Consider the following 20,876-nt stretch of genomic DNA (forward strand, 5'->3'; position numbering starts at 1 on the left):
AGAAGGCATCAGATCCCCTGGAGCTGGAGTTAAAGGCACTTTTGTGCCAACACACATGGGTTCTGGGAACTGACTTAGGCTCTTTAGAAGAGCAAAAAGTGCTGTTAAGTGTTGAGCCTTCTCTCTGACCATAAAATTGATATTTCAACAGATTTATGCACCTTAATACCCAACTACACTTTTTTATTGTGCACTTCATTTTTTATTGTAATTAAATTTTTTGTTTGCCAGTTTGTGTGTGTATGCCATGTGCACTCTCACCCTCCACCTCTCTTTACCTTGATCCACTTCCCCTTCCTCTCATAAATCTTACTTTCACATTCATGTCTATTCATTTTGTTTTGTGATCCAATGAGACTGGCCTGGGTCATCTGTGAGACTATGAGCTTGGAACTCTCAAATAGAACCTGTTGAGCTCTGCAGTGAGTATATGACTAAAGAAAAGAATTCCCCTCCTCTAGAATCTATCAATAACCTTTAGTTCAGAAGTAAAGGGTGTAGCATCATGAGCCTTCCCCTTCCTTGACTCATCAGTTGATAGAGACAGACTTGTGTGAGCACTGTGCAGGTAACCTCAGGTGTTAGAGTTCATAATTGTCATAGTTGTATAAAATTGGAAAGCAACATTTTTGTAGCCCTTTACCTCATCTACCAGTTTTTTTACCCTTCCATCTTCTCTTTCATAATGTTCACTGAGTATTAGAGGAAGTATGAAAATTATTTAGGGAGGGTCCTACAACCTTTACTAATTTCTCTGCATCTTCGGAAGCCATGACTCTGTGTTCATCATGACTCATCCAGTGTAAGTATAGGCTCTCTAATCAAGTGTGGAATCTTCTTTGGTCTATGGGTATTAGGAACATATTTAGAAGGCAGTTTGTTTTGGTGTCAGTTTATTTAACAATTAGTAATAAGCTCTCTACATGGGTCCATTACATCTCCAAACCTCCCAAGTTGTTTATTGAGCTTACAGTGCCAGACATTGAACTCCACCTCTGTGGAGTAAACCTCAAATCCAATCAAGAGTAGTTTGGCTATACAGCTGTCTAGTTATTGTTGCACACAGGCTGTATTCTTTCTTTCATATGGTTTCTGTATACTCTCTTATATCTAATTTTTTGGGGATATGAGGTATCTTGCCTGTACAATAAATTCCTTCACTGTATATCACAGTTTGTTTTCCAAGAATATACACTTTTAGATCAATGGTAAAATATTTTGAATTCTCTGGTTCGTAGTATCAATCATTTTGCAAATGATCTGCGTCTCAGGTACTACTTGTGACACTGTTCCTCTTCCTAGGACTGAGATAACATCTATAATCATTTTCAATCTTCACCAGCTTATTAGATTTTAAAGTTTTTCATTTAATTTTAATTTACTATAAGTCAAATTGATACGACAAAATTATAATACAATTTTCCCACTATTTCAAGTACTTAATTTCATTTTTAATCTTTCCTTTGGTAACTTATTTTTCCCACTTCTTCTTTTATGTTAGCGCCACAGCTTTTGTCTCTTACAAGTTTTGCTTTTATACTTTTTTTTTATTATTTCTTTCTCTGATGTAATTGTGTTATTCTACCTGTCTTGCATTAGTCAGCATTCTGAAACTGAGGATCCCCTACACAAATACCTTCAAAAAAGAAAAGGTTTATTTTGGTGCATGGTTTTAGAGGCTTTCATCCATGGCCTCCTGGACCTTGCTTTCTTCGTGAGTGAGAATATCAAGGCAGGAAGAATATGTAGGAACACAGCTGTTTTCTATATGGCATGCAAGAAACAGAGAGAGAGGAACTGGTGCAAGAGTATCTCAACACTTCCAAGTACATACCGCTAGGACCCAACCTCTGCCTGCATGCCCCAACTCCTAAAGGTGCTACAATCTCCCAATAGGACTTGTGGACAGTCATATCTTTGTCATGTAGAGCTTGGAGGATCTTTTAAGATAAAACTGTAGACCATGCACATATATTTTTTGGGGTAGATTATATTTCAGCTTTAAATTTTTTGGAATACTAAAGTTTCCAAATATGGGGTGTGTACCTATCTCTTTTTTACTCTTGTTTTAACAATATGATGCAGTTTGTAGGGAGCTGCAGAAAACCGCACCCAAAAGATGGCGCCGGTTTCCGCCCTCCGCCAGCCCGACGGCGAGCGCTCTCTGTGGTAAACAACTCCAAATTAGGTAAAGGTCATGTATCCTCTTAATTCTGCTTGGAGACAACCTATCCTGGTGCGCCACGTAGGGTTAGGTGATTGGTAGATGTAGACTATATCAGGCCCCGTCTCCCTCGGCCCGGGGCCGCCGCCGCCATTATACATTGTACAAAGCAAAGAGGTTCCCGATTAAACTGTGTTTGAAGAAGATTCCTCGGTGTGGCGTCTTTCTTGCTGGTCAAGGGTGGACGCCGCAGCAGTTGATGACTAGCATTTGGGAAATGCTTCTTCATGACCATCATTATTCAACATGTTTGATGTGCTAAATACTGTTATCCTTGAAAGAACCCAATGAGTAGGTCATATTTCTTAGCTCATTTTTTTCTGATTATGAAATGGTGGCAAAGACAAGTTAAATGACCTACTTGGGATTGCCCTCAAAGAATTGTAATATGGATATGGAATGTCTCTCAAAAGTTCAAGTTCAAGGCTTGGGCAATTTTAGATGATAGTACATAGGTTAAGGAAATAAGTCATTGGAGCATACCATTCAAGGATTACTAGGGCCCTATCCCTTTCTTCTGTCTCCTGATGGCTATGAACTGAGTTGATGCTGTCTACTAGAATGTTGAACCTCACTAAAGGCAGGGACCAGAAGCAATGGGACTAAGTGACCTTGGACTGAAATCTTTGAAACTGAACCAAAATAAATCATTCATTCTTTATATTGATTTTCTCTAATATTTTATCATAGTGATAAAAGCTGATTCACATACCAATACAAACAACGGGGCTCCTCTGTCCAGGTTGTTTGACATTGCAACATTCAGTGTCAAACAGTTTACAAATTGTATCTATCTCTGTATGCCTTTCTTGTGTGTGTGTGTGTGTGTGTGTGTGTGTGTGTGTGTGTGTGTGTGTGTGCGCGTGTGTTGAACATAGGTTTATATGTGTGTGTGGAGGTATGTTTGTATGGAGAATAGGAGTCATTGTCTTGGATCATTCTCCACTGCTCCCCCACTTCAGATTGTGAAACAAACTCTTAGTCTGGAGCTCACTGATTGGCTGGATGGGTAGAGAAAGCCTTGAGATCCTCCCACATCTACTTCCTAGTACTGAGACTGTGAGTACACACAACAGTGCCTACTTTTTGACTGGGTGCTAAGGATTCAAACTCAGGTCCTCATGCCCGTGCTGCAAGATGACCCAGTCATCTCCTCACCTCAGCAATGAAAACACACTAGGATTCTTTTCCCCAAGCAGATGCAAGGCTGTTTCACCAAGATCCATTCTCACGATGGTGGTGTTAAAGCAACAATCCTCTTCACAGATCATCACCTGGGAGTGAAGTTTATTTTAAAGTAACTCAATCCCTCTTCTCTCTTTTTTCTTTGTCTGTATCTCTTATTTCCTCTTACTGATGAGCCCAGTGGCCTCTCTCCTTAGAAAAAGTGTTAAGACAGTACCCACTGCCTTTGTAACCTTCCACAAAATCTATTAGACCTGCTTTAAAACCACATGACCTTATCTGACTGCAGGTGGAAGGGCAGACTTCACTGCATCTGTATTCTTTCTATCTAATGTGCTTTTAGGCATGAAGCTTTAGGGAAAGGTGGAGAACTGGAGCCTCAGTCAATCTATAGCACATACAGATAATCAGCTACAAAATGAGACTCCCACTTCCACTCTACATTCCTAATTTCTATCAGTGATCCTCCCAGGGACCTCTTGATTTCAGGAGACAAAGTTTGTTTTTATGGTGTTTAGTTTCTCTCTCACCTTTTGTTTATACACAGTGCTGAGGCTCTGATGGTCTTGGCTGGAATGGTAGAGAGGGGTAATTAATCACCTTCACTGCCTCATAATAATCTTTGTAATCAGTTTCTAGCTGCTTGTAAACATTTTACTCATTTTAGAAAGTTACATATATATTATCTTTCACCTTAGTTTTGATCCTATACTACAGTGTGAGGTGGCCAGAAAAATCCTGTTACACATTTATGGTATTTCAACTTTTGTTTTTGCTAGCCATGATAATTGTCCCTTTGTGTACCTCACTGATATGTGTGCCTTTATTTTATTTTACCATTTATAAGCAAGTAACTTATAAGCAAATGGGACACATTTTGAGGTCCTCAAGTTGTTGGTCAGTGAGGTACCATAGACTCTAAAACATCATAAGCTATTTCCTGTGCTATTGGTTAGTATTAAGAACTTGATAGACTCTATTGGTGAACACACTGACATACTTGAGCAGTGGGGAAAATAGAATAAAGTCATAGAACAATGGGGGGGGGAATCTAGCTGATACTGACATGGAATCTTCATCTCTATTGGCTAGCTTTCATAGTGCTGAGAGGTGCTATGCATGCTGGGGGATAAACCTGTCAGTTTCATCCAGCTGTGAATGTGAGCTACTCAGGACGACATTCCCACTGGTGTAATAAAAACAGTAAAAGCATAGGGTTAGCTGACTATTTCTAATAGTATTTAAGAGCTTTTACAGAAGATGGAAACTCATAGATGGCCCCATTTTCAGGCCAAGAACCTAAAGCTACACAGGCTATGGGCCCCTAGTGGAGAACGAATTACTATTTTTCCTGCTGGCTTTATACCCAGAGATGAATGCATATCTCAACTTTCATCAGAAACAACAAACTATTTACAGTATATGGTTATTAGTGCATAGACCCACAATTTATCAAGGTGTAGAGGATAGAGACTGGAGAATGCTCAGCACCCCCCAAAAAAACCACCTGTACTAAAATAATGTTTCCAAGGGTCAGAGATCATTGAGGAAGGTAGAATAGAAAGAGTGTAGCAGCCATAAAGGGTAGATAACTACAAGGAATCAGTGTCTTATGGACACAGTGGGGTAGCTGTAGATACAAACTCAGTGGTTGTGACAGCATGCACAAAACCTGCCAAAGCTACTGCAGACCAAATATCAGTGTGAAGAAGGGAGGTACACATGAGCACTATTTCAAGCTAAGTAACTACTGGTAACTGATAGCTGCTGGGAGAGAAAGAGAGGGGGAGCAGGGCTGGAGGGAGAGTTGTCTTTAAGAGTGTAACCCAGGCAAGTAGAACACTCTCTAGCATAAAGCCACCCATCTAAGAATATATAAGCCGGACAAATTTGACTTGACATGTAATAAAACAAAAGAAAAAAAGAAGACACAGGTTCAGTAGGGAAGGGAATATTGATCTGGAAAGAGTTGAGGGAAGATGTGAATTTGATCAAAATATTCAGTGTATGGCATTCTCAAATAACTATTAAATTAAAAAATAGTGTGTGTGTGTGTGTGTGTGTGTGTGTGTGTGTGTGTGTGTGTGTGCTCTCACGCACATGTGTGTACACCCCTGTAATTCAGTCACTTTGGAGCCTTAGGTAGGGATTTCTGTGAGTTGAAGGGCATTGTGTTCTACATGGTGAGTTTTAGGCTAGTCAGAATTATACAGTGAGACCCTACCTTAAAAAAGAATAAGCATATCACCATACAACATAATAAGATGGGCTTTCCCCTTTTTGTTGGTAACATTTTTGCTACAGATAACAGTATTTGTTGAAGGCAACCCTGAATAAGAGTTTTCCACATAGGACTTCTTTTCCCCAGTGAATAATAATGAGTTTTACAATCCCGGTGCATGTAGTAGAGTCTTAATGAGGGTTGAGGCGTGATCAGTGGGTCAGAACGAACAGTGGAATAGATGAAGTGTTGTGTGCACTCCTGGCAACTGTTAGGTGATAGATTAGTAACACATTCGTGCTCCAAACTATCCACATAAAGCTGTTGTTCCTGGCAGAGAAGTGTTAAGAAATTAGGAGAGAGCTTGTGAACATGTTCTCCTCATTTTTCTGCCTACTCCATTCCAGTCACAATATTCCACATCTTAGTAAATAGAAATCCTATTCTTCAGACATGTGAGTCCAAAAATCTCTGGATTACCCCTGACTTTTCCCTATCTCATCCCCTATGTAAGCCATCAGAAAATGTTTAAATCCATCTAGAAGCCAAACATTCTCATATCTAGTGTTACTTGGCTGTTGCTGGTCCCCATCATCTAACTCCTGTTCTTTATCTAGTAATAGTGAATTCTTAACAATAGCTAAAAAAATTTAAAATTAAAGCCAACACATGCTCTTTCTTATTTTCAAACCCATGGAGTCACTATCTTTTACCAGAGTAAAAAAAAAACAGTCTTCCAGTGTGTTCCTAGAATTCAAACATTACTTGCGATATTTCCATAATCCAATAATTTGATTATGTTAACACATAGTATTAAATAGCTTACAAATAGTATTTGTTACATAATGTAATGCATTCCTCAGAGGCTTATTAGGACTCTTGTATAAAAGAGTGTTTGTTCCATAAGTTCTACATAAACATTACATATACATATTATTCTCTTATGATTAATGTCCTTGAAGGGAAAAGTGTGGAAATTAATGTTTCTCCAGCTAAAAGAAGAAGAGATTATAACTTAGTAAAATCAGAAGGCTTTCTAAGAGTCATTGGTACAGTGTGCTAAAGTAGAGATTCAACCCAACATTTCTTCAATAAGTTGGATTTCTAGCATATAACATCCAATAGAATTTGTTGTTAAAACAGTGTGAATTCATCTTCTATTTTACATTTTGATTTAAATTTCTCAGAATAAGAGTTTCAAAAATTATATGTGGAACTTATGCAGTATTTCATATAATAATTTAAGTATTACCTTATCTTTTCATGACTCTTAAAACTAACTTTTTTGTAAGATTACAATTACCTAACTATATAATTTTTTGATTCTTTACATTTATAATTTCATGACTAAGCAAATAAGGAAATAAATAATACCAATTGTCTAGTAATCATTATTTGTATTGACCATTTTAAATTGATTTAAATTATTGACAAGTATTCTAAATGTCTTGCGCTTCTATTTCTATGAGAAAACATGATGGCCCAAAGAAACTTGGGGGACAAAAGGCTTATTTCACCTTATGTTTTATAGTTTTTCAAGATGGGAAATCAGGGTAGGAACTATGGTCAGACACCTGGAGGCAGCAACCAGAGCAGGAGAGGAAAACCACTTACTGACCTGTTCCCTCTGGCTTTCTGATCTTGTTTAGTTATACAACCCAAGACCACCTAGTCCCTTCCACATCGATTATCAATCAAGAAAATTATCCATAGGCTCGCCTGCAGGCCAATGGTATGGGGACATTGTTTCAGTTGAGGTTCTCTCTTTTCAGCTGACTCTCGGTTTTGTAATGTTGACAAAAATCTAACCAACACATAAGCTTTCTTATCACTGAAAAGCAGAATTTCCCACAATTTATCTCTTTGTTTTTTTATGAGTGTTTTTGAGCAATGTTTATGCTTTTGTGATTTATATTTATTTATGTTACCACACATTCCACAACTGAATCCCATACCTGGCATTAAGAATTACATCTTACAAAACAGTCATTTCCTTCACAGGGTGGCATAACATTGAGTTCAATAGCTGTGTTCCAACTAAGAACAATATTTATATACTGTTTTCACTAAAGCTGTTTCATGACTGTTAGAAATTAAAACAAAATATCCCTAGCAAATGGAAGCAAAATGATCAACTCAATATAAGCAACTCTTAGGAGGAGTAAGTCTATTTGGGGAGTCTATTCCACTTATCTATATACCTTTGAGTGTGCTGCAAGATTACACAGACATTTGCATTAATTTAAAAATACTGGTGTGAAGGGAAGCCAACGTTGCTGTATCCTTTTATGTTCAGCTTAAATTTGCTACATTCAGTGACTGCCAGGCTATCAGGGATAATGATCAAGTTAGTTAAGGTGAATGGTTATCTGTCAAGGGATGAATGGTTGCATTTTTATTTTCACTCACAGCATCTCAGATGAGAATAAAAATCAAGCCCTAGAGCCCTTTGCTGGCACTGGTGATAGGCAGTGCAGGGGCACTGCACTGAAGCAGAGGTGTCACAATGGGGAAGGAAAATTATGGGAACTGTTCTTCCAGCCTCCACCCCCAACAAAAAGTATTAGAAGTATTAGTTTTTAAGAAATTACAGTATTAAGTTGCTTCAATGTCATCATTTAAATTCAGGCTATTCTTTCTTTTCATTCTTTCTAAGTGGAAGAGAAGTACTTCCAGTCCTAAGGTCTAAAATGGTAGAGGTACAAAGCCCAAGACTTATCCAATATTTCAGGTTTCAAATACTGTGGGAAGCTTGGTGATTTTCAAGGATCAGAGATGGCTTCTAGTAGGATGCTTAAATGATGTGGCATTTGAAATTCAAGCTAGACTTTTGAATGCTGCTTCTTTTGCTCAAAGCCTACTAATGTATCCAAATCTAAGGTGAAATTTCTCCATCAATAGCTTATTGCCTACCAGCATTTCCTGGGAAGTGTTAAATATCACATTTGACATATTTTTCATCCAACTTTGCAACATTCCACAATATCTACACACTACTACCCCCAACTTTTCTTTTCATGTTTAAATTTCTATAATGATAGATTATTTATAGTCATTAAAAAGAGTTTGCATTTATTGTGAGGAATTGATATGCTATTGAGAAGGAGGTGATGGTAAGCAAAAAAAGGTCTTTTGTGATGTTAATTTCATATTGAAACAATGTGGTAGCTACCTCCCCTGGTGCTCCCAGGTATTTGCTCAGTTGAATATGCTTTAAATATGCAATTGATTGGCACAGAAAAGAGCTTTGGAATATAAAATCACAGCCACTTTAATTCATGAGTGTGACTTAGATATCTAGTATATTTGGTGAAATTTACAGATAGTCTAGAGGTTAATGTTACAGGCTGTAAAATAGTTCCTTCTTTGTTTTTTAGTTACTACTATCCTTAGATCATATTTTCATAACACATGGCAAAGTATCACATAAAATATGTTACATAATAGTAATTATCATATCAAAAATCTACAAGTTGAAAGCAATCTGTTTTACTTTGTGTCCAGCATTCACCCATCCTCATAATTCTTGAGAGACAAAGTAGGCAAGGATACACATTTTATTGCTATTCAGTTTCAGACTCCATCTTAGTTGAGCATATTGGAGTGATTTAGTCCTTCCTTGATAACTTCTAAGAACAGGATTTAACATTTTGATAGTGGTGAAACAGAAGTTGGTCAGGACTCTGACAGACACAGGGTGCAAGATAATTAGCTTATGAGGGTGTTGTCTTAAAAAGGGATGAATGCAGTTGTCTGTGATCTCACTTAATTCTCAAGAGATTAGGCTGTTATAAAACAGTTAGACATATCTCCAAATCTCTCTAGATTCTTATTTTATGTGTGATGCTGTCACACAAGCTTATACCATCCCATTGTGAAGCCACCCACCTTAGAGCTCTCATCATATCCTCGAGGGTGTGGTACTGTGTCTTTTAACCTCTAGAACCAATAGGTAAAATTTTCTTTGGGTATAATCTTGCCTTAGATATTTTGGTACAGCTATGATAAATGGTCAGATTGAGAAAATGTCTGGAAGAACACAACAGTTTCATTGGGACTCTCTTTTTTTCACACTTTTTATAATTTATTTATTTATTTTTGCTTTTTTGTATACATTTTTATTAGTTTAAATTAGGAACAAGCTTGTTTCCATGTCAATCCCTTCTCCTTCTCCCTCCCCTCACTCCCATCCCTCCTCCCACTTACCAGTTTGGGTAGGGCCCTCAATGGGGGCTCCACAAAGTCCATCACATCATCCTGGGCTGGGCCTGGGCTGTTCCCCATGTGTCCAGGGCAAGACTGCATTCCTTCACGTGGGATGGGCTCTCAAAGTCCCTTCTTACACCAGGGAAAAATACTAATCCACTACCAGGGACCCCCTGGAGTGCAGAGGCCTCCTCATTGACATCCACGTTCAGGGGTCTGGATCAATCCTGTACTCACCTCCCAGACAGCATCTGGGGTCAATGGGCTCCCCCTTGTTCAGGTCAGCTGTTTTGTTGGGTTTCTCCAACCTGGTACTGACCCTTCGATTCATTCCTCCCTCTCATCAACTAAGTTTCAGAGTTCAGTTCAGAGTATATCTGCTTCAACTAAGTTCCAGAGTTCAGTTCAGAGTATATCTGTGGATGTCTGTCTCTGCTTCCATCAGCCACTGGATGAGGGCTCTAGGATGGCATAAAAAGTAGTCATCAATCTCATTTTAGGGGAAGGACATTTAGGTTATCCTCCCCACCATTGCCTGGATTGTCAGATCGTGTCATCCTTGTAGGTCTCTGGAGATCTCCCTGGTTCCAGATCTCTTCTCGGACATATAGTGGCTCCCTCTAATATGGTATCTCTCATCCTGCTCTCTCTCCTCTATTCTTCCCCCAACTCAATATTTCTACTCCTCCATTTCCTCTCCTCTACTCCTTGCTCTTATTGTGGCAGCTCCCTCCCGCCCAACCCTCATGCTCCCAAATAGCTCAGGAGTTCCTGCCTCTTCCCATTCCTGGGGTCAATTCCTTTATTCCTTAGAGTCCTTCATGTTTCAGAGTTTCTTTGGTGAAGAGGATTATAGGCTGATAATCCTTTGCTCTATGTAAAAAATTCATATATGAGTGAGTACATGCCATGTTTATCTTTTTGTGACTGGGTTACCTCACTCAGGATGGTTTCTTCTAGTTCCATCCATTTGCCTGCGAATTTCAAGATTCCATTGCTTTTTTCTACTGAGTAGTACTCCATTGTATAAGTTTACCACATTTTCTCTATTCATTCTTCAGTTGAGGGGCATCTAGGTTGCTTCCAGGTTCTAAATATTACACACAATGCTGCTATGAACATGGTTGAACATATGTCCTTGTATGAACGTGCATTATTTGGGTATATGCCCAAGAGAGGAATGCTGGATCTTGAGGTAGACTGATTCCCATTTTTTGAGCAAACACCACACTGATTTCCAGAGTAGTCTTACAAGTTCTCACTCCCACGAACAATGGAGAAGTGTTCCTTTTCTCCACATCCTCTCCAGCATAGATTGTCATTGGTATTTTTGATTTTAGCCATTCTGACAGGTGTGAGGTGGTATCTCAGAGTTGTTTTGAGTTGCATTTCTCTGATGGCCAAGGATTTTGACCACTTTCTTAAGTGCCTTTCAGCCATTTCAGATTCCTCTGTTGAGAATTCCCTATTTAGTTCTGCACCCCACTTTTTAATTTCGTTGTTTGGTGTTTTGGTGGCTAGCTTCTTGAGCTCCTTATATATTTTGGAAATCAGCCCTCTGTCAGATGTGGGGTCAGTGAAGATCTTTTCCCATTCTTTTCTGCCTTAATGACAGTGTCCTTTGCCTTGCAGAAGCTTCTCATTTTCAGGAGGTCCCATTTATTAATTGCAGATCTCAGTGTCTGTGCTACTGGCGTAATCTTCAGGAATCGGTCTCCTGTGCCAATTTGTTCAAGGGTAATTCCCACTTTCTCTTCTAGAAGATTCAGTGTGGCTGGATTGATGTTGAGTTCTTTGATCCATTTGCACTTAAGTTTTGTATGGTGACAGTATGGATCTATCTGCCGTCTTTTGCATGTCCGAATCCAGTTGTGCCAGCACCATTTGTTGAAGATGCTATCTTTTTTCCATTGTATAGATTTAGCATCTTTGTCAAAAAGGTGTTCATAGGTGTGTGGGTTTTCAATTTGATTCCATTGGTCTACCTGTCTATTTTTGTGACAATACCAAGCTGTTTTCAGAACTATGGCTCTAAAATAGAGCTTGAAGTTAGGGATGGTGATGCCTCCAGAAGATCCTTTATTGTACAGATTTGTTTTGGCTATCCTGGTTTTTTTATTTTTCCATATAAAGGTGAGTATTGTTCTTTCAATGTCTGTGAAAAACTGTGTTGGGATTTTGATCTGGATTGCGTTTAATCTGTAGATTACTTTTGGCAAGACTGCCATGATTAATATGTTGATTCTACCTATCGAAGAGCATGGGAGATCTTTCCATTTTTTAGTATCTTCTTTAATTTCTTTCTTTAAAGTCTCAAAGTTCTTACTGTCCAGGTCTTTCCCCTTCTTTTGTTTGTTTGTTTTTGAGACAGGGTTTCTCTGTGTTACTTTGGAGCCAATCCTGGCACTAGCTCTGGAGACTAGGCTGGCCAGGAACTTACAGAGATCTGCCTGCCTCTGCCTTCTGAGTGCTGGGATTAAAGGCATGCACCACCAACACCCAGCAAGATCTTTCACTTTTTTGCTTAGTGTTACCCCAAAATATTTTATATTGCTTGTGGACATTGTGAAGGGTGATGTTTTCCTGATTTCTTTCTCATTAGATTTATCATCTGTATATAGCAGGGATACTGATTTTTTTGAGTTAATATTGTATCCTGATACCTTGCTGAAGGTGTTTATCAGTTGTAGGAGTTCCCTGGCAGAGTTTTTCGGGTCACTAATGTAGACTATCATATCATCTGCCAATAGTGAAAGTTTGACTTCTTCCTTTGCAATTTGTATCCCTTTGATCCCCTTTTCTGGTCTTATTGCTCTAGCTAGAACTTCAAGTACAATATTGAAGAGCTATGGAGAGAGTGGACAGCCTTACCATGTTCCTGATTTTAGAGTTTGAGTTTCTCTCCATTTAGTTTGATGTTGGCTATTGGTTTGGTGTATATTGTGTTTATCATGTTTAGATATGTTCCTGTTATTCCTGTTCTCTCCAAGATCTTTATCATGAAAGGATGCTGGATTTTGTCAAAGGCTTTTTCAGCTTCTAGTGAGATGATCATGTTGTTTTTCTTTTTCAGTTTGTTTATATGGTGGATTACATTGATGGTTTTTTGTATGTTGAACCATCCTTGCATCCCTGGGATGAAGCCTACTTGATCGTGGTGGATGATTTTTCTGATATGTTCTTGGATTCGATTTGCCAATATTTTATTGAGTATTTTAACATCGATGTTCATGAGGGATATCGGTCTGTAGTTCTCTTTCTTAGTCTTATCTTTGTGTGGTTTGGGTATCAAAGTGATTGTAGCCTGGTAGAAAGAGTTTGGCAATATCCCATCTGCTTCTATTGTGTGGAACAGTTTGAGGAGTATTGGTATCAGCTCTTGTTTGAATTTCTGGTAGAATTTTGCTGTGAAGACATCTGGCCCTGGGCTTTTTTTGGTTGGGAGGCATTTGATGGCTGCTTCTCTTTCATTGGGGGTTATAGGTCGATTTAAACTGTTTATCTGATCTTGATTTAATTTTGGTAAGTGATATTTATCCAGGACACTGGCCATTTCCATTAGATTTTCAAATTTTGTGGAGTACAGGTTTTCAAAGTATGACCTAAAGATTCTCTGGATTTCCACAGTGTCCGTTGTTATATCCCCCTTTTCATTTCTGATTTTGTTAATTAGCATGCTCTCTCTCTGCCTTTTGGTTAGTTTGGCTAGAGGTTTGTCTATCTTGTTGATCTTCTCCAAGAACCAACTCTTTGTTTCATTGATTCTTTGTAATGTTTTCCTAGTTTCTACTTTATTGATTTCAGGTGTCAGTTTGATTATTTCCTGGCATCTACTCCCCCTTGGTGAGTTTGCCTGTTTTTGCTTTAAAGCTTTCAGTTGTTCTGTCAATTCTTTAGTGTGACTTTTCTCCAGTTTCTTCATGTGGGCACTTAGAGTTGTGAACTTTCCTCTCAGCACTGCTTTCAGAGTTTCCCATAAGTTTGGGTATGTTGTCTCTACATTCTCATTAAATTCTAGGAAGTCTTTACTTTATTCCTTTATTTCTTCCTCAACCCAGGAATGGTGCAATTGTGTGTTATTCATTTTCCACGTGAATGTAGGTTTTCTGCAATTCGTATTGTTGTTGAATTCTAGCTTTAAAGCATGGTGATCTGATAAGATACAGGGGTTTTTTCAGTTCTTTTGTAACTGTGGAGGTTTTCTTTGCTGCCAAGTATGTGGTCAATTTTAGAGAAGGTTCCATGTGGTGCTGAGAAGAAGGTACATTCTTTTTTGTTTGGATGGAATTTTCTATAGATATCTGTTAAACCAGTTGGGTCATAACTTCTGTCAGATCCTTTGTTCTTTGTTAAGTTCCTGTCTGGTGCTTATGTCTAGTGGTGAAAGGGGGGGTTTGAAGTCTCCTACTATAAGTGTGTGTTGTTTTGTGTGTGGTCTGTGTTTTAGCAATGTTTCTTTTACAAACGTGGCTGCTTTGTATTTGGGGCATAGATGGTCAGGATTGAGACTTCATCTTGATGGACTTTTCCTGTGATGAGTATGAAATGCCCTTCTTCATCTCTTTTGACTAATTTTAGTTTGAAGTCTAATTTGTTAGATATTAGGATCGATACACCAGCTTGTTTCTTGTGCCCATTTGATTGGAAAATCTTTTCCCAACCTTTTACTCTGAGGTAACGCTTGTCTTTGAAGTTGAGGTGTGTTTCTTGTAAACAGCAGAAGGATGGATTCTGTCTTCGTATCCATTATGTCAGCCTATATCTTTTTATGGGTAAGTTAATACCATTGACATTTAGGGATATTAATGTCCATTGTTCATTGGTTCTTCTTTGTTTTGGATTTATTGTTGGTGGTGTCAATGTTTGTGGATTTCGCCCTCCTGTTTCTTTTCGTGTTTGGTAAAATTGGGTTATCTATTGCCTATGTTTTTGTTCATTGGGTTGGAGTTTTCCTTCCAGAACCTTCTGTAGTGCTGGATTTGTGGATATGTATTGTTTAAATCTGTTTTTGTCATGGAATATCTTGTTTTCTCCATCTACAGTTTTTGAAAGTTTTGCTGGGTACAGTAGTCTGTGTTGACATCCATGCTCCCTTATTGCTTGTAGGATATCTCTCCAAGACCTTCTGGCTTTCGGAGCTTCCATTGAGAAGTCGGGTGTGATTCTGATAGGTCTGCCTTTATATGTTACTTGGCCTTTTTCCTTTGCTGCTCTTAATATTTTCTCTTTATTCTGTGGGTTTGGTGTTTTGATTATTATGTGTTGGTGGGACTTCTTTTTGTGGTCCAGTCTGTTTGGTGTCCTGTGAGCTTCTTGTAGTTTCATAGGCATATCCTTCCATAGGTTGGGGAAGTTTTCTTCTATGATTTTGTTGAATATGTTTTCGGTACCTTTGAGAAGTGTTTCTTCACCTTCTTCTATACCTATTATTCTTAGGTTTGGTCTTTTCACAGTGTCCCATAATTCCTGGATATTTTGTGTTAGGGATTTGTTTGACTTGAGATTTTCTTTGGTGGATGAATGTATATCCTCTAGCAAGTCTTCAATAACAGATTCTCTCTTCCATCTTTTGAATTCTATTAGTTATACTGACATCTTTAGTTCCTGATCATTTATCCAGCCTTTCCATTTCCAAAATTGCCTCATTCTGTGTTTTCTTTATTATGTCTATTTCAGCTTTCATGCCTTGAACTGTTTCGAGTGCCTCCTTTACTTGTTTGGTTGATTTTTCTTGGGTTTCTTTAGATTCTTTAAGAGAATTGTTTATTTCTTGAATTTTTTGGTTTGTCTTTCCTCCATTTCATGTAATTTTTTGCTTGCTTTTTCTTCTCTTTCTTTAAGGGATTTTCTTGTTTCCTCTTTAAAGGTCTCTGTCATCTTCCCTAGATAATTTCTGAGGTCCATCTCTTCTTCATCTTTTGTATTGAGCTTTTCAGGTCTCTCTGGAATGGAGTCCCTAGATTCTGGTGGAGTCATATTGGTCTTTCTGTTGTTGAGTGAGTTCTTATTCTGTCTTCTTCCCATACCTTCTTCCAGTGGGTGCATGTGGAGTCTCTCTGTCTCCTCTTGTGACCTGGTGATGTGTGTGGGCCTGAACTTCAATGTCCGAAGCTCTGGATGGTCTTGCCTCTCCTGGTAGTCTCCTTACTCTGAAGGGGTTAGGCCTCCGCAGTGGTCAGGTCGGCGAGTGGAATGGAAGTGTGAGGTGTTTCCAGACTCAGGATGTTTCTCCCTGGCTGGCTGGATCTTGTTATGGGACAGGTCCATTGAACGAGAAGGCCAGTCTCTCTTTTTAAACCTGCTTCCTTTTTTTCTTCTGCCAGCTAATGAAAAGATAAGGGTAAACTCTCCCTGGTGGGCCTCTTGAGCAACAGATTCTGAGCATTAAAAGAAGTAATTGCACTTTGTCAAGTGACTTTCAGCCATTTTGGATTCCTTTGTTGAGAATTCTCTATTTAGTTCTGCACTCCAACTTTTAATTGCATTGTTTGGTGTTTTGGTGGGTAGCTTCTTGAGTTCATTGTATATTTTGGTGATCAGCCTTCTGTCAGATGTGGGGTTGGTGAATATCTTTTCCCATTCTGTGGGCTGGCATTTTGTTTTGCTGACTGTGTCCTTTGCCATACAGAAGCTTCTCAGTTTCAGGAGGTCCCATTTATTAATTGTCGATCTCAATGTTTGTGCTACTGATGTTATGTTCATAAAGTGGTCTCCTGTACAAATTTGTTCAAAGGTACCACCTACCTTCTTTTCTAGGAGGTTCAGTGTGGATGAATATATGTTGATGTCTTTGATCCATTTAGACTTAAGTTTTGTGCATGGCAATAGATATGGATCTAACTGCAATCTTCCTCATGTCCGAATCCAGTTATGCCAACACATTTGTTGAAGATGCTTTCTTTTTACCATTGTATACGGTAGTCTATGGGACCTCTAACAGTGGAGCCAGTCTTTATCCCAAGAGCTAAATGGACTTTGGGAGCCCATTCCTTATGGAGAGGGACACTATTGTAGCCCAGATACAGTATGGAGGGCCTAAGTGCTCCCCAAACGATATGACAGTCTCTGAAGGTCCCTAGTGAGGATCCTCCCTATCCCGGGGGAGGAGTTGGGGGTTAGGGGTTTGTTGGGGAACATGGGAAGAAGGGAGGGTGAGAGAATGGGGGATAGATATGTAAATATGTGTAGTAATTAAATAATTTAAATAAAAAATTATCAATAAAAAAGAAGTAATTGCTATAGAGGCAAATAAGTAATCAGAAAACCCAGAATTCAACAAAATAAAAATGATATTTACACTAATGAGGTACATTGAATATTGAAGCATGGAACTTGTTTTCTTGTTGTGTCTATAAAGCTTCAGTTTAACTTTTGACATATATATTTCATAGTTTGAGCAGCTTATGAAAAATCATAATATTTGACCTTTAAAAACTAATGATAAGGGCAGGTTTGGGGGTTTATTCACCAGTGTCATGATTTCATTAAAAATATCTATAGAATCTTTGTTTCTCATTAACATAGGGAAAACTGATTTTTGTCTCACATTTCCAACCATAAGAATTATTCCTAACTTTTTAGATGTTATTTTATTTTGTCTGGTACAGAAACTCTTCTTTTCCTGGCATGTCTAAAAAACATCTGAATTAATACAGCATGGCTTAAGATCATTCCATACAGTTCTTACTGGTGATCTCTAAATCAACTGTTTTACTTATGGTATGTACTTTATTATAATATATGGAAATTTGTTATTTAGATTTGTTCATTTAGTTTTGAATGGACTGAAATTCCCAACCATATCATATTTCAAATGCTAAATATGCATAAATTGAATGACTAAATGTAAGTCTTACTATGTAGTTCCTTCACAACTGCTTTTTTCATGTCTATTTCCCTTCCCCATAGTTGCATCTGTTCTGTCTGACTATCTTACTTTGCTCCTCTGTTAAAAGAAAAACAGGGCTTACATTCCGCCGCCGCAGACTGACCTGGAACTAGGTGAGTGAGCTCCTGCCCGCTCCCGACCCCAGACCAGAACACCCCACCACCCCCATCCCACCACCCCCTCCTGAGCCTGCCGGCTTGGGCCAGACACGCCCAGAGAGGGAGGAGCCCCCTGCCCCACCAATCTGCTAGCACCCCATTCTTACATTCCGCCGCCGCAGACTGACCTGGAACTAGGTGAGTGAGCTCCTGCCCGCTCCCGACCCCAGACCAGAACACCCCACCACCCCCATCCCACCACCCCCGCCTGAGCCTGCCGGCTTGGGCCAGACACGCCCAGACAGGGAGGAGCCCCCTGCCCCACCAATCTGCTAGCACCCCATTCTTACATTCCGCCGCCGCAGACTGACCTGGAACTAGGTGAGTGAGCTCCTGCCCGCTCCCGACTCCAGGCCAGAACACCCCACCACCCCCATCCCACCACCCCCTCCTGAGCCTGCCGGCTTGGGCCAGACAAGCCCAGGCAGGGAGGAGCTCCCTGTGCCCCAAATCTGGTAGCACCCCACTCTTCCATTCCGCCGAACGACCAAGAAACTAGGAACTAGCGAGGAGACCACCAGGAGCGTCGAGATCATCTAGAGTTGTGGACATCGAATTCCTAGCCCCCACACACCACTGGGCCACAAGAGGAGATAGAGAGAACCCACTTGCACCCACTAAAAGGATATGGGGAGAAGACAGAATAAGATTTCACTCAACAACACAAAGACCAACATGACACCACCAGAACCTAGGGACTCCACTCCGGCAAGAGCTGAAAAGCCCAACACAGAGCATGAAGATGAGATGGACCTCAAAAATTATCTCAGCAAGTTGATAGAGACCTTTAAAGAGGAAACAAGAAAATCCCTTAAAGAAATAGAAGAGAAAACAAACAAAAAATTAAATGAATTGGAGGAAAAGACAAACCAAAAAATTCAAGAAATAAATAAATCTCTTAAAGAATCCAAAGAAAGCCAAGAAAAAACATCCAAGCAAGTGAAGGAAGCTCTTGAAATAGTTCAAAACATGAAAGCTGAAATACACACAATAAAGAAAACACAGAATGAGACCATGTTGGAAATGGAAAGGTTGGATAAACGATCAGGAACTAAAGATGTAAGTGTATCCAACAGGATTCAAGAGATGGAAGAGAGAATCTCAGCCACTGAAGACTCGCTAGAGGATATACATTCATCCACCAAAGAGAACCTCAAGTCCAACAAAACCCTAACACAAAATATCCAGGAAATATGGGACACCGTAAAAAGGCCAAACCTAAGAATAATAGGTGTAGAAGAAGGTGAAGAAATACTGCTCAAAGGTACAGAAAACATATTCAACAAAATCATAGAAGAAAACTTCCCCAACCTACAGAAGGATATGCCTATGAAAGTACAAGAAGCTTACAGGACACCAAACAGACTGGACCACAAAAAGAAGTCGCCCCGACACATAATAATCAAAACACCAAATCTACAGAATAAAGAGAAAATATTAAGAGCAGCAAAGGAAAAAGGCCAAGTAACATATAAAGGCAAACCAATCAGAATCACACCCGACTTCTCAATGGAAACTCTGAAAGCCAGAAGGTCTTGGATAGATACCCTACAAGCACTAAGGGAGCATGGATGTCAACCCAGACTACTGTACCCAGCAAAACTTTCAATCACTATAGATGGAGAAAACAAGATATTCCACGACAAAAACAGATTTAAACAATACATATCAACAAATCCAGCACTACAGAAGGCTCTGGAAGGAAAACTCCAACCCAACGAACATAACTACACTCACAAAAACACTGTCAGTAGTTAATCGAATTTCACCAAACACAAAAAGAAACAGAAGGGCAAAATCCACACGCAATGATACCACCAACAATAAATCCAAAACTAAGAAGAACCAATGAACAATGGACGTTAATATCCCTGAATGTCAATGGTCTTAACTTACCCATAAAAAGATACAGGCTAACAGAATGGATACGAAGACAGAATCCATCCTTCTGCTGTTTACAAGAAACACACCTCAAATTCAAAGACAGGCGATACCTCAGAGTAAAAGGATGGGAAAAGATTTTCCAATCAAATGGGCTCAAGAAACAAGCTGGGGTAGCAATACTAATATCTAACAAATTAGACTTTAAACTGAAAGCAATCAAAAGAGATAAAGAAGGGCATTTCATACTCATCACAGGAAAAGTCCATCAAGACGAAGTCTCAATCCTGAACATCTATGCCCCTAATACAAAAGCATCCACTTTTGTAAAAGAAACATTACTAAAGCTCAAACCACACATAAAACCACACACACTTATAGTAGGAGACTTCAACACCCCCCTTATACCACTGGACAGAACTACTAGACAGAAACTTAACAAAGAAACAAAGGATCTGAAAGAAGTTATGACACAACTGGGTTTAACAGATATCTATAGAACATTCCATCCAAACACAAAAGAATATACCTTCTTCTCAGCGCCACATGGAACCTTCTCAAAAATTGACCACATAGTTGGCAGCAAAGCAAACCTCCACAGGTACAAAAGTATTGAAATAACCCCCTGTATCTTATCAGACCACCATGCATTAAAGCTAGAATTCAACAGCAATACGAATTGCAGAAAACCTACATTTACGTGGAAAATGAATAACTCCCAATTGCACCATTCCTTGGTTGAGGAAGAAATAAAAAAAGAAATCAAAGACTTTCTAGAATTTAATGAGAATGTAGACACAACATACCCGAACTTATGGGACACCCTGAAAGCAGTGCTAAGAGGGAAGTTCATAGCACTAAGTGCTCACATGAAGAAACTGGAGGAAAGTCACATTAGAGAATTGACAGAACAACTGAAAGCTTTAGAGCAAGAGGAAGCAAACTCACCAAGGAGGAGTAGACGCCAGGAAATAATCAACCTGAGAGCCGAAATCAACAAAGTAGAAACTAGGAAAACAGTACAAAGAATCAATGAAACAAAGAGTTGGTTCTTTGAGAAGATCAACAAGATAGACAAGCCTCTAGCCAAACTAACCAAAAGGCAGAGAGAGA

Source organism: Cricetulus griseus, assembly GCF_003668045.3.
Source record: "Cricetulus griseus strain 17A/GY chromosome 1 unlocalized genomic scaffold, alternate assembly CriGri-PICRH-1.0 chr1_1, whole genome shotgun sequence".
NCBI classification, from domain to species: domain Eukaryota; kingdom Metazoa; phylum Chordata; class Mammalia; order Rodentia; family Cricetidae; genus Cricetulus; species Cricetulus griseus.